Genomic DNA, 12,622 nt, shown 5'->3' with positions numbered 1-12,622 from the left:
CCAATCAAGAGGAAAAGAGGAGAAGCGAGAAACAGACGGAGACCCGCCATCGTGGCCAACGACACCGCGAAGAGGGAAGGGCGGTCCACGCACTAGACCCAGCGTCCAATCAAGCCCAGCAGGCGCCGGCCAGCCGCGGCGAGTGCGGGGCCCGCCAATCCCGTGCCCACCCGGAACCCGCGCAGCCTGCGAACGCCGCGCGCAGCCCCGGTTCCCGCCTTCGCCTCTCTTTTCAAACTTCCCCGCTAGCAGAGGGAGCCGGCCCCGGCCTAGGGGCAGCCCCAGAGAGGGACCCTCATAGTGCAGCGGGGGGCTGAAGGGCTCCTCCAGCGAGGCCAGAGTGGACGCCGAGGCCGAGGAGGCGCTGAGAGCGAGGGAGGGCTGCTAGCACATTTTCACCTCTCAGTAAGACATCACCTGGTCTAGCGCGGTCTCCCTTCTCACCGCACCGCACCTTCCTCTTGCGCTCCAGACCACGTCCAGCTGCCTATTCCAAATTCATTTTGCTGTTCAGGCATCTGTTTAAATTATGGCAGGAGCACATGACCTCGGGCATGGGGGCGCCAAGCATGCCAGAATATCTAGACACGAAGCAGGGCTGGCTGCATCTCCAACCCCGCCCCACTGTCTGGACTGCTTTCTTTACATGGATCTACACATTGTGTGTACATACGAAATAAAATATACAGTTTTTTCTAGCGATGCTGCATTTTCACAAATGGAATCATACATATTTCATGCGTTGTCTGCAACTTGCTTTTTACATATAATACCATGTCCCGGAAGCTTTCCACGTTGGCCCACTTAGCTCGATCTCATTTTCTTTGATGGCTGCAGAGGCTTCTGTCCTGTGGGGCGATGCTGCTGTGTAACAAGATCTCTGCCGGCGAAGTTAAGGTGCTTCTCTTTTCTTCCCCTTCTAATTTTTTTTTTTTTCTATTACCAAAATGACTGCAGCTAGCATGCATGCGCATGATTCTCCTGTGTCAGGCAGGCGTCCCTATCCACAGCAGAGGCCTTTTCAAAGAGGCTTTCTCTGCCGGTTCGTGATGGACGTTTCCATATTGTTTTCTGAGAAGGTTGTAAAATGTATTCATCACCAGCCGCGCAGCCAAATACTTTTTACACCTTTACCATCGCTAGAAACGTTAATCCTTGTCTTTCACCTCCAGTTTTATGAGTGAAAAACAATAGCTCATGATTACCTTCATCAACATCTTTGATTTCCAGTGAAATCAAGGGTTCTTTATATTTGTGTTTGTAGATCTCTAGATATCTTTCTTTAATCCACAGAATTTACCCGTGTTTGTGACTTGGAACTCTGTGTTGATTTTGTCCCCTGGCAGCCTGTTTTCCAGACAGTCCATCTGCACTTTCCGTGGAACATGCCCTTCCCAGTGTACCTCACCGCCCGGAGACACATCCGTTTCTTTCTGGGATCTCTAATTTGAACCTTGTCTGCAAGACCAATTTTCATTGTTTTTTGGGGTTTTTTTTGTTTGTTTTTTGTTCCCCCCAGGAAACCATGTTTACTAAGCATGTTCTTTTCCAGGTGAATTTCAGTCAGTGCGTCAAATTCCGTAAAAGATGCAATTGCAGTTTGGGATTCCACAGTGCATTTCGATCACTTTGGGAGACCGTTGACATCTTTACAATGTTAATTTTCAAGAAGAAGATGTCTCTCCATTTACTCAGAAAGTTTCTTTTGTGTCTGCCAATAAAGTTTTAGTTTTCCTCTCACAGGTTTTGTGTGCATTTTTGTTACTTCCAACCTCTGCCCCCTGGTATTTTACAGTTTTTCTAGCTATTGTAAATGGGACAGCTTCTTTCAAATGGTTATTTCTTGTGTATAAAGAAAGATATGGATTTTTATATGTTGGCCTCATCTCTGACTATATTACTGAATTCCTTTATTAGTAATTTTTTACTTTTTTTTCTTGGATTTGCTAGATATGATCATATTGTCAGTAAACCACAGCAGTTTTTGCCTCTTTGCAGTGTTTATAGCTTTTATTTTATTTTTTTGGAGACAGTCTCTTGCTCCGTCACCCAGGCTGTAGTGCGGTGGCGCTAATGTGGCTCACTGCAGCCTCAGTCTCGGGGCTCAAGTGAACCTCCCCCTTCAGCTTCTAGCGTAGCTGGAACCACAGGTGTGCACCGCCCGCCAGGCTACTTTTCTTATTTTTTTGTAGAGAAGGGGTCTTGGTCTTGCTTTGTTGGTTAGGCTGGTCTTGATCTCCTGGCCTCAAGTGAGCCTCCCACCTCAGCCTCCCAAAGTGCTGGGATTACAGGTGTCAGCTACCGCGCCTGGCTCTTGTGTCTCTTAAAAATCATCTTGCATTGACTTGGCCTCCCATGTGGAATACAGCGTGAGTGTTGATGTTCTCATTTTGTCCCAGATTGTAATGGGTGCCTCAGGTGCTTTACCAAGCATGAAGTTTTCTCTGTTCCCACCTCCGGAGGAATTCTCATCCTGCGTGGAGGTAGGATTTTAACAAGTGTTATCTTGGATGCATGTTAAGTTGAGCCTGTGGTTTCTTTTTAATAAAAAAAAAATTATTACACTTTAGGTTCTGGGATACATGTGCAAAATATACAGGTTTGTTACATAGGTATACACGTGCCATGGTGGTTTGCTGCACCCATCAACCCGTCATCTACATTAGGTATTTCTCCTAATGCCATCCCTCCCCTAGCCCCCCCACCCACCAACAGGCCCCGGTATGTAATGTTCCCCTCCCAGTGTCCATGTGTTCTCATTGTTCAACTCCCACTTATGAGAGAGAACATGTGGTGTTTGGTTTTCTTTTCTTGAGTTAGTTTGCTCAGAATGATGGTTTCCAGCTTCATCCATGTCCCTGCAAAGGACATGAACTCATCCTTTTTTATGGCTGCATAGTATTCCATGGTGTATATATGCCACATTTTCTTTATCCAGTCTATCATTAATGGGCATTTGGGTTGGTTCCAAGGCTTTGCTATTGTGAACAGTGCCGCAATAAACATACGTGTGCATGTGTCTTTATAGTAGAATGATTTAGGGTCCTTTGGATATCCAGTAATGGGAGTGCTGGGTCAAATGGTATTTCTGGTTCTAGATCCTTGGGAAATCGCCACACCATCTTCCATAATGGTTGAACTAGTTTAGACCCCCACCAACAGTGTAAAAGCATTCCTACTTCTCCACATCCTCTCCAGCATCTGCTGTTTCCTGACTTTTTAATGTATAATGAATCATAACAAATGACATTAATAGATTTCAAATGTCGTAAGTCCTTGAATTCCTAGCATAATCTTCCTTCAGGTTCCAGCTCCTCAAGGCTGGCTCTTGCTTCCCTTAGCCGGTGTTCCCTCCTTGGAGATGGCCTGGCTCCTGTGGATGCATGGACAGATGGATGGATGGAGAGCCCCAGCAGCTCCCCAGCCGGCTGTCAGCTCTCTATGGAGGAGGGCTGATGTCCGTATTTCCCATCTACAAGTTCGTACTTTTCTATCACATGCTTGCATCCATATTTTTTGTGCCTTAAAGATGACATAAATGGCAAAATGGTGTAAAGATTCTTGCAACTTGCTTTTTTTCACTCAACATCAAGTTTTTGAAATTTATCCATATTGATGGACATCAATTCAGTGTGTTTCTGTTAACTAGAGTAGAATATTCTGTCATGCCAGTGAGGCACAGATTAGTGATCCTTCCCCACTCAGGAACTTGCAGATGAGTTCTGCTTTCCCACCACACCACGAGCAGCCTTGCTTGTGTCTGCTGGTGCCATGTGCAGGGGACCTTGGGCCAGGCCACTGCAGAAAGTACCCCTGGTTTCTGGGAATGTGTGTTGTCAGCTTTCCACACCAGCTTTTAACAATGCCTGGTACTTTATAAATGTTCAATAAGTATTAAACATCAGCGCTATCATTACCATTATTATTAAGTATTGCTGCTTTGCTGTCCAAAGTGGTTATACCAATTTATACGCCTTCCAGCAGCAGAGTTTCCATTTCCACAGATTCATGGTAACACTCATTAGTATCAAACTTCTTAATTTTTTACACTCTAATGGGTGAAAAATGGCATCTAGTTGTTTTAATTTGTGTTTCTCAGTGTTAGCAGTGAAGTTCAGCCTCTTTTCACGTATTTATTGCCCATTGTTTTCTCCTGATATTTATTGTTTCTTATCATTTACTCATTTTTCCATTGGGTCGCTTGCCTTTTTCTTACTGATTTTCAGAACTATTTATGTATCTGGATAGTGATACTTTATTGGTTATGTGGATTGCAAATATATCCTCTCAGACTGAGGCTTGTACATTTTTTTGCTTTATTGATGGTGCCTTGTTCTGAACAGAATTTTAAATTTTAATGTGTCTGATACCTCAAACTGTTCCTCCTGTTTTGTGATATTGGTATAAACTCATGTTATCTTTTACAGCTTTGCATTCTCACATGTAGGTGTTGACCTACCTGTGACTTATTTTTTCTTGATGAATTTGTTTTCTGTTGCTCCAGCACCACGTGCCAAGTAGTGCACCCCTTCCCCATTGAGGGGTAATGCCCCCATCATATACCAAGTTCACATGTATTCATGGTTCTTTTTCTAGCTGTAGCCTCAGTTTCATTATTTTATTTACCCATCCCTGAACCATATCACACTCTCTTAAGACTTGTAGCTCTATAAAATAAGTTGTGATATCTGTTCTCTCTCTCGCCTTTATATTTAGGTATGTCTTGGCTATTTTTGGCTCATTGCTCTTTTATGTTAATTTTTTTAAATCAGCATGAAAAACAAATTTTGGAAATACATTTTATCTTTAGATCAATATAATGATAGTTTTCATCATTATTGAGTCTCTCCATTCATGAATATGGCATATTTCTCCATTCACTTAGGTCTTCTTTCATGCCTTCCAACAAAGTTTACCCATTTCCTCCTATTAGAAACGTCTTGCACATTATTATTACATGTATCTCTAGGAACCTTGTGGGGTTCTTCACTGTTAATGGAATCTTATATACTTATCTAATTTTTGCTAGTAATTTTTATGCTGAATTTATATCCTGCAATTCATTGAACTCCCTAGTTAATTCTAATAGCTGTCTCTAGATTATCTTGAATTTCCTCTTCAAAAATATTCTGCACATAATAATAGCTTTGTTTTTTTACTTCTTAGACCCTATAACAGATTTCTTTTTTTCCCGTAATGTGCTCCTAGGGTCTCTAGCACAATGAGGCATAAAAATGGAGCTGATTTTAGAGCAGCGCTGAATTTTACAATGAAAGATAATACTTTCTATATGATTTAATCCTCTTTATCAGGATAAGGAAATTCTCTTGTATTCTTAGGTTAAGAGGTTGTTGTTCTCCTTAAATCATAAGTTAGTGTTTGTCTTCTATAAGGTTTTAGTTCAGTAGTATTTTTTTACCTGCATTATTAGTTATCATTATTATTATTATTTTACACACTCAGTGCTCCTTTAGATTTATCTGTATTATCTTGCATTTTCTTTGCTCACCCGAGCTTCATGTATCTTATTCCATCTTCCCAGGTTCAATTTACTTTTGGTCAAAGTGTACCTCTTAGTGGGCTGTTGTGTGTAGGTCTTCAGTGGGACACTCTCTCAGGATGTTTTGGTTCTGAAAGTCTTCATTTCATCCATTCTGTCAGTTCTCTTTTCACTATATTGATTGTTTCCTTTGGTATGCTGAAGTGTTTTACTTTTATGTAATCCCATTTGTTTATTTTTGCTTTTGTTGCCTGTGCTTTAAGGTCTTATTCATAAAATCTTTTCCAAGACCAATGTCGCAAAGTATTTTCCGTGTGTTTTCTTCTAGTAGTTCTTATAGTTTCAGGTTTTATATTTAAGTCTTTGATCCATTTTGAGTTAACTTTTGCATAGGGTGAGAGATACTTGCAAACTATTCATCCAACAAGGGATTCATATCTAGAATATACAAGGAATTCAAACATCTCAACAGCAAAAAAAAAAAAAAAATTAAAAATGGGCAAATGATTCAAACAGATAGTTCTCAGAAGGACATGCAAATGGCTAACAAATATATGGAAAAAGTTCAGTATCACTAATCATCAGATAAATGCAAATCGAAACCACAGTGAGGTATCATCTCACTTCAGTTAGAATGGCTATTGTCAAAAATACAAAAAAATAATAAATGCTGGTGAGGAGGTGGAGAAAAGGGAATTCTTACACACTATTGGTGGGAATGTAAACTAGTACAGCCACTATAGAAAACAGTATAGAGTTTCCTCAAAAAAACAAAAATGGAACTAGCATATGATCTAGCAGTCCCACTACTGGGTAAAGAGCCAAAGGAAAGAAAATCAGTACAACCAAGAGTTGTGCACACTCCCTGTCCATTGCAGCACTATTCACAATAGCCAAGCTATGGAGTCAACCCAAGTCTCCATCAACAGATGAATGGCTAAAGAAAATATGATTTTATACACACGCGCGCGCACACACACACACACACACACACACACAGTGGAATACTATTCAGCAATAAAAAGAATGAAGTCTTGTCCTCCATGGAAACATGGATGAGCCTGGAGGACATAGTGTTAAGTGAAATGAGCCAGGAACAGGAAGTTAAACATGTTCTCACTCATATGTAAAAGCTAAAATAGTTGATCTCATAGAAGTAAAGAGTAGAACCCAGGTTATTAGAGGGTGGAAAGGGAAGGGGGATATAGGGAGAGATTTGTTAAAGGACACAAAACTACAGTTAGGAGGAATAAGTTCTAATGTTTTATAGCACTGTAGGATGATTATAGTCAAGCATGTATATTTTCAAATAGCTAAAAGAGGATATTGAATTCTCCCAACACAAAAAATGATCAATATTTCAGATGACAGATATGCTAATATCCCTGATCTGATGACTATACATTGTATGTATAGGAACATCACTGTGTATCCCATAAATACGTATGGTATTATGTGGAATTTTTAAAAATAAATAATTTTTTTATAGTCAATGAAAAGAGTATATTCTTTTATTGGTTTTTGTTCATACATGTTAAGTTTCAACTTTCAATAATAAAATTCAATAAATTTGATTCCTTAACCATAAAAACTTGCTTTACACATATTTACATGTTGTTAAAGTCCATACAAAACATCACAAGGATTTGATTGACTCTGTGCATGGCACCATCACAAAGAAGGAGGAGGGAGCTAATCCAGTAACATACATTCAAAGATTAAATTGTAGATATGCACAGTGTATTTGGCACTGTTCATTAATATTATAACACCTTCCTCTCAAAGACAGGCATTCTTAAGTGTTAGTCACAATATACCAGAATTTGCTATTCACATTAAAACCACCTTTTAAACTTTATAACAGTAATCAATTATTATTGTTTTAAGAAACAAAACACAATGACAACTGGGAATGGAATTCAAATCCTCCAACTTCTTGCTATGCTCCAAGCTGCCATCCATAAAACAGGTTTAATTTGGTAACTTTTCCATTGAGGGGAGTGTCAACAAGAAACAACTTAAAGACAATATTTTCCAATACAAATAAAGACATACACTTTTGTTTAAAATGAACAGTTCTTCTTGGGAGTGCAAAGGGAGCCTTGATGACGTACAGCTTGTGATGATTTTGGCAGCAATTATAGAACAACCAATGCCATTCAAGTTGTGGAGATTGTACTAGCAGGTGAACTCATATAGAGAAGGTTCTGGAATGCCTATATCTGAAATCAGAATCCTGGTAGTTTGTAGTTTGCCTCTTCCTAGAACTTCAAGAGACTCAAGTCATAGGCTACAGATGTACTTCCAAGTATATACTTATGAATGGAAGGAGAAAATAAAAGCAAAAAAATGCAAATATTAAACCTTTAGTGGCTTGGGCTATGTTCCACTAGGTAATTTATTTGACTAACTTCACTTTAACAAAGATTAAATCCCTTCATTTTAATCAGGTCCATTAAATTTCATTCATTAAAGCTATACATATTCCAGAATGTTTATAAGACATTTACACCTATCATGTTTACAAAAAGCATAAATTCAGTCTTAAGCTGCACTACAAATGCCTCAATATAACATAATCACATTATAAGGAAACAAATCAGAAATTATCTGATTAGATATGCTGTAGCTTCACAGAAAACTCTCAGTAATAAATTAAAACAAAAAGACTTAAAATGTATAATGGGCTATGCAGTGCAAAGTAACGTCACTGGACCAAAATTTAGTTCAATCATTTTTATTTCAAGTGTGTTTTAAAAATCATAAATGGGGTTTCATAATCTAGAGTTGAAACATTTATTCTTCATAGCTTCAGAATTTGACAAGCAATTGTAGACCATGCTATCCAAATCCTGTCTTCTTTGCTATTTTTCAAACTTCCGAGATCTAGTATTAAACTCCTCCATTCTAAATGTACAGTTTTAGATAACTATTGTACACTTGTTGATAAGAGTTTTCTGAAAACAGTCTATCAAATATAAATAATGGTTTCTATCTAAGAATCAGCAGTGAGGAAAGAAATATTAAACACCGATCAAGAAATCAATTATTCATTTTAAAAATAACAGAACCAGTGCTGCTCTCTGTCATAAAAGAGAACATGTAAAATGTATTTTTATAGGCTTTGGCAATATTTTATTCCCCACAGAGGCCTTCAATCCTACTTAAAGATATTTTACACACGGTAACCATCAGGTTTACTGAGTAAAAATCTCAGGTATTAACCATGCCCCTAAAATGTGCAGTTCCAAAGAGGAACAGGTTACTTTTGAGGAAAAAAAGTTGCCGTGGTAACTCCCCTCAAATGTTTATTTTAAATAAAAAGAGTTGATGGGAATATTTTTTAAACCAAGTTTGGGTATAATATGGCATACTGCCCATCAAACAAAAAAGGAAATCAAAACTTTTTTTCCACTTATAATGAGTTTTTGACCTTTACTTTTAAGATTACAACTTATTGACCTTTTATGCTTGTTTGGTTTGTTTTTTGACTGCCTAATACAATATTTATTTATGTATGTATTTATTTTTTGAGAAGGAGTCTCGTTCTGTTGCCCAGGCTGGAGTGCAGTGGCGCCATCTTGGCTCACTGCAAGCTCCGCCTCCTGGGTTCACGCCATTCTCCTGCCTCAGCCTCCCAAGTAGCTGGGACTACAGGCGCCCGCCACCACGCCAGGCTATTTTTTTGAATTTTAAGTAGAGACCGGGTTTCACCGTGTTAGCCAGGATGGTCTCGATCTCCTGACCTCGTGATCCGCCTGCCTCAGCCTCCCAAGTGCTGGGATTACAGGCTTGAGCCACCGCGCCAGGCCCCATATTTAAATTTTTTAAAGTCTGCATTTCAATGTAGTAAGAGTTGTTTTTCAAATAATCTTCATAAGCCAGAATACAGACACCAGAGCAACACTCTCAAGTCACACTGTTTGACTATAATGAAGAGATGAAAATGGGCGGATATCTGAAGATAGGTATTCCCTCTGCTCTGAAGGTGAGCAAGCTTTTAACATGTGAGCAACACAGAACTCCTTTCCTCTGGAGCTCCTTTCAACTCAGAATGCTTCAGTTCAGTAAGTCAATATATTATTCTTAAAAATTAAAGTTTGGTCACTAAGAAGGACTGAACAAAATTTATTCCCCTCCCGCCAAACAGTTCTAATCAGAACTGTTCTAGAACCTGATTAGAACCAGAACAGTTCTCATCAGGCCGTCTTCTCCCCACGAAAACAGGGAAGTAGTTGGGCTGAAGACTTTATTAAGTGTGACATTTCAGTTCCTAAAACATCACTGCTATTTGTTCAAAGTTGTAAGTCTATGTATTTCCTTCTCCAACACGTCCCCATTTATGTTTATTTCCACATATACAAACGTGCACATGTGTGCACGCACACACGCACACACTCACTCTCAAGTAAGACACTTTTTTGTTTGTTGATAAATTATGAAGATTATGAACTAGGTGTGTACAGGGTTTCATAGGTGCTTTCTAAACATCAGAGTCACTTGGGTCCTTTCCTCCATAAGCCTCAAATGGAATTATGCAACCAATGACCACGGCTTTCCCAGACGCTGTTCACAGGCTGCATAATGACGAAGGGCAGAGAAAAAGTCCTCATAACTGATGTTTAGACGGGTAGGCAAAGAGACAATGTCAGTCAATCTGATGTGCCAGGGAAGAAAGCCTTGTGTGCTGTCCACAGGACCGAACTTCAATACTAAATCAGGATCAGGACAATCATTTGAACTGAGTAAACTAACATATCTACATCCAAATCTGTGGGTCTCCTTTGCTTCTGGGCTACTCACTGGCAAAAGTCCTGAGCGGCTCTCACAATATCTGCTTTTCCATCTTCGGGGGATAGCACCTTCACTGCCAAATGGCAATTTAAAACTTGATCTTCTTTGTCGTTACTATTCGCAAACTCTGGTGAGTATTTTGAACAATCTAGGCCCAGAAGTTCTTGCTGTTGTTTTAAAATTCCATCCATCAATCTGGAATTATTTCTTTTGAAAATACCTTGGTGGTCGTAGATGCTAATGTAGGAGATGCCAACGGCCATACACCACACCACGAGGCTCGCGATGTCCGAGAAGCTGGGTTCCTGCTCCACCTCGGTGATCAACAGGCCCACGCGCACAGGCAGCTTCTCCAGGGAAGGGCCTTCAGCGCGCCAGCGCATCCGGTGGTGGGCTGCGGGCAGGCACTACCCCCGGCGCGGGTGCGAGTGGTGAGGGCTGTTCCTGCTTGCGGAGCGTGAAGCCAAGCGGCTCTAGGACCGCGGCAGAGGCGGCGCGGCAGCAGCGCCGCCAAATCCAGTTCCAGGCGTGGAACCGAACGCGGAGCCAGGAGGTGAGCGTGCGGTGCAGACGGAGCAGCGCATGCAGCACCCGTCACAGCAGCTCGTACAGCTCCGTCATACTCCTGTGGCCCTTGGGCACCCCCTCTCCCCCCCCGCCCACTCCCGAGGCGCGACGGCTTTTTTTTTTTTTTTTTTTTTTTTTTTGAGACGGAGTCTCGCTCTGTCACCCAGGCTGGAGTGCAGTGGTGCGATCTGGGCTCACTGCAAGCTCCGCCTCCCAGGTTCACGACATTCTCCTGCCTCAGCCTCCGGAGTAGCTGAGACTACAGGCTCCCGCCACCACGCCCGGCTATTTTTTTTTTTTCTGTATTTTTAGTGGAGACGGGGTTTCACCGTGTTAGCCAGGATAGTCTCGATCTGCTGACCTCTTGATCCGCCTGCCTCGGCCTCCCAAAGTGCTGGGATTACAGGCGTGAGCCACGGCGCTACGGCTTTTTATCCGCCTCTAAGGCCTGCGCGGGCATCGCTCCGCGTCCCCCGCCCCCTAAGCCCGAACCCCTTCCCACTGCCAACACCTCACCTCGCCCCCGCCGCCATCTTCCTCCTCCCTTGGCAGCCCCGCCCTAAAAATAAATAATTTTAAAAAGCATTCATTTTATACTATCTCTTGAACACTGTTCAGCAGGGTAGATTCAATATTGATGATTATTTTCATCAGCACTTGGAATATACTGTTCCACTGTGTGTGGTCTTGATTGCTGCAGTTGTGAAGTTTGCTGTCAATCTAATCAGAGTCCCTTTACAGTTATGCCTTTTTTAAAGTGCTTTTAGTATTTATCTTTTACTTTGATAATTTACAATTTAATTTTAATATTTCTTTTTTAAACAGTGTTATTGAGGGGTGATTGATATACAATAAACCGCACATACTGAAAGTGCAAAATTTGATGCATTTGATGTGTTTATGTTTGTGAAACCATCACTACAGTTATGATAATAAACATATCAGGCAGGCACAGTGGCTCACGCCTGTAATCCCAGCACTTTGGGAGGTGAAGGCGGGTGGATCATGAGGTCAGGAGTTGGAGACCAGCCTGGCCAACATGGTGAAACCCCGTCTCTACCAAAAATACAAAAATTAGCCAGGCGTGGTGGAACATTCCTGTAATCCTAGCTACTCGGGAGGCTGAGGCAGGAGAATCGCTTGAATCCGGGAGGTGGGGGTTGCAGTGAGCCGAGATTGCACCACTGCACTCTAGCCTGGGGAAACTCCGTCTCAAAAAAAAAAAAAAAAAAGATAATAAACGTGTCCATCACCCCAGTCTCTCCTTGTGCCCTTTGTAATCCTTCCCTCCACTTCTCCACCCTCAGCCTGTCCCCAGGCAACAACTGACATACTTTCAGTTATCATAGGTTAGTTTGCATTTTCTATAATTTTATATACCTGGAAGCATAGTGTATGTCCTCATACTTTTGTGAAGTCTGGCTTCTTTCCTTCAGCAAAATTAGTTTAAGATTCATCCATGTTTTTGGCAGTATCAACAACCCCATTTCTTTCTATGGCTGAAGAGTCTTCAATTTTATGAGTAAAGGCAATTTGTTAATACATTCAGGAGTTGATGAACATTTGGATTGGTTCCAGCCTTTGGTTATTACAAATAAAGCTGTTATAAACATTTGCATACAAACCTTTATATAGACATTTGCATACAAACCTTTATATAGACATATGCTTTTCTCTCTCTAGGAGTGGAATGGCTGGATCATATGGTAGGTGTATTTAGCTATTTAATAAACTGCCAAACTGTTTTCCAAAGTGGTTGTG

At 41.0% G+C, this 12,622-nt stretch overlaps 1 pseudogene; it reads right to left on the bottom strand.

The window, feature by feature from the left end:
- Positions 1–6,978: 6,978 nt before the first annotated feature.
- On the bottom strand, positions 6,979–10,915 carry LOC101141835 (dehydrodolichyl diphosphate synthase complex subunit NUS1-like; annotated as a pseudogene).
- Between the last annotated feature and the right edge of the window lie 1,707 nt (positions 10,916–12,622).

This window comes from Gorilla gorilla, chromosome 14 (genome assembly GCF_029281585.2).
Source record: "Gorilla gorilla gorilla isolate KB3781 chromosome 14, NHGRI_mGorGor1-v2.1_pri, whole genome shotgun sequence".
NCBI lineage: Eukaryota > Metazoa > Chordata > Mammalia > Primates > Hominidae > Gorilla > Gorilla gorilla.
Note: the sequence above shows the minus strand (reverse complement) of the source record. Positions and strands in the feature narration are given on the sequence as shown.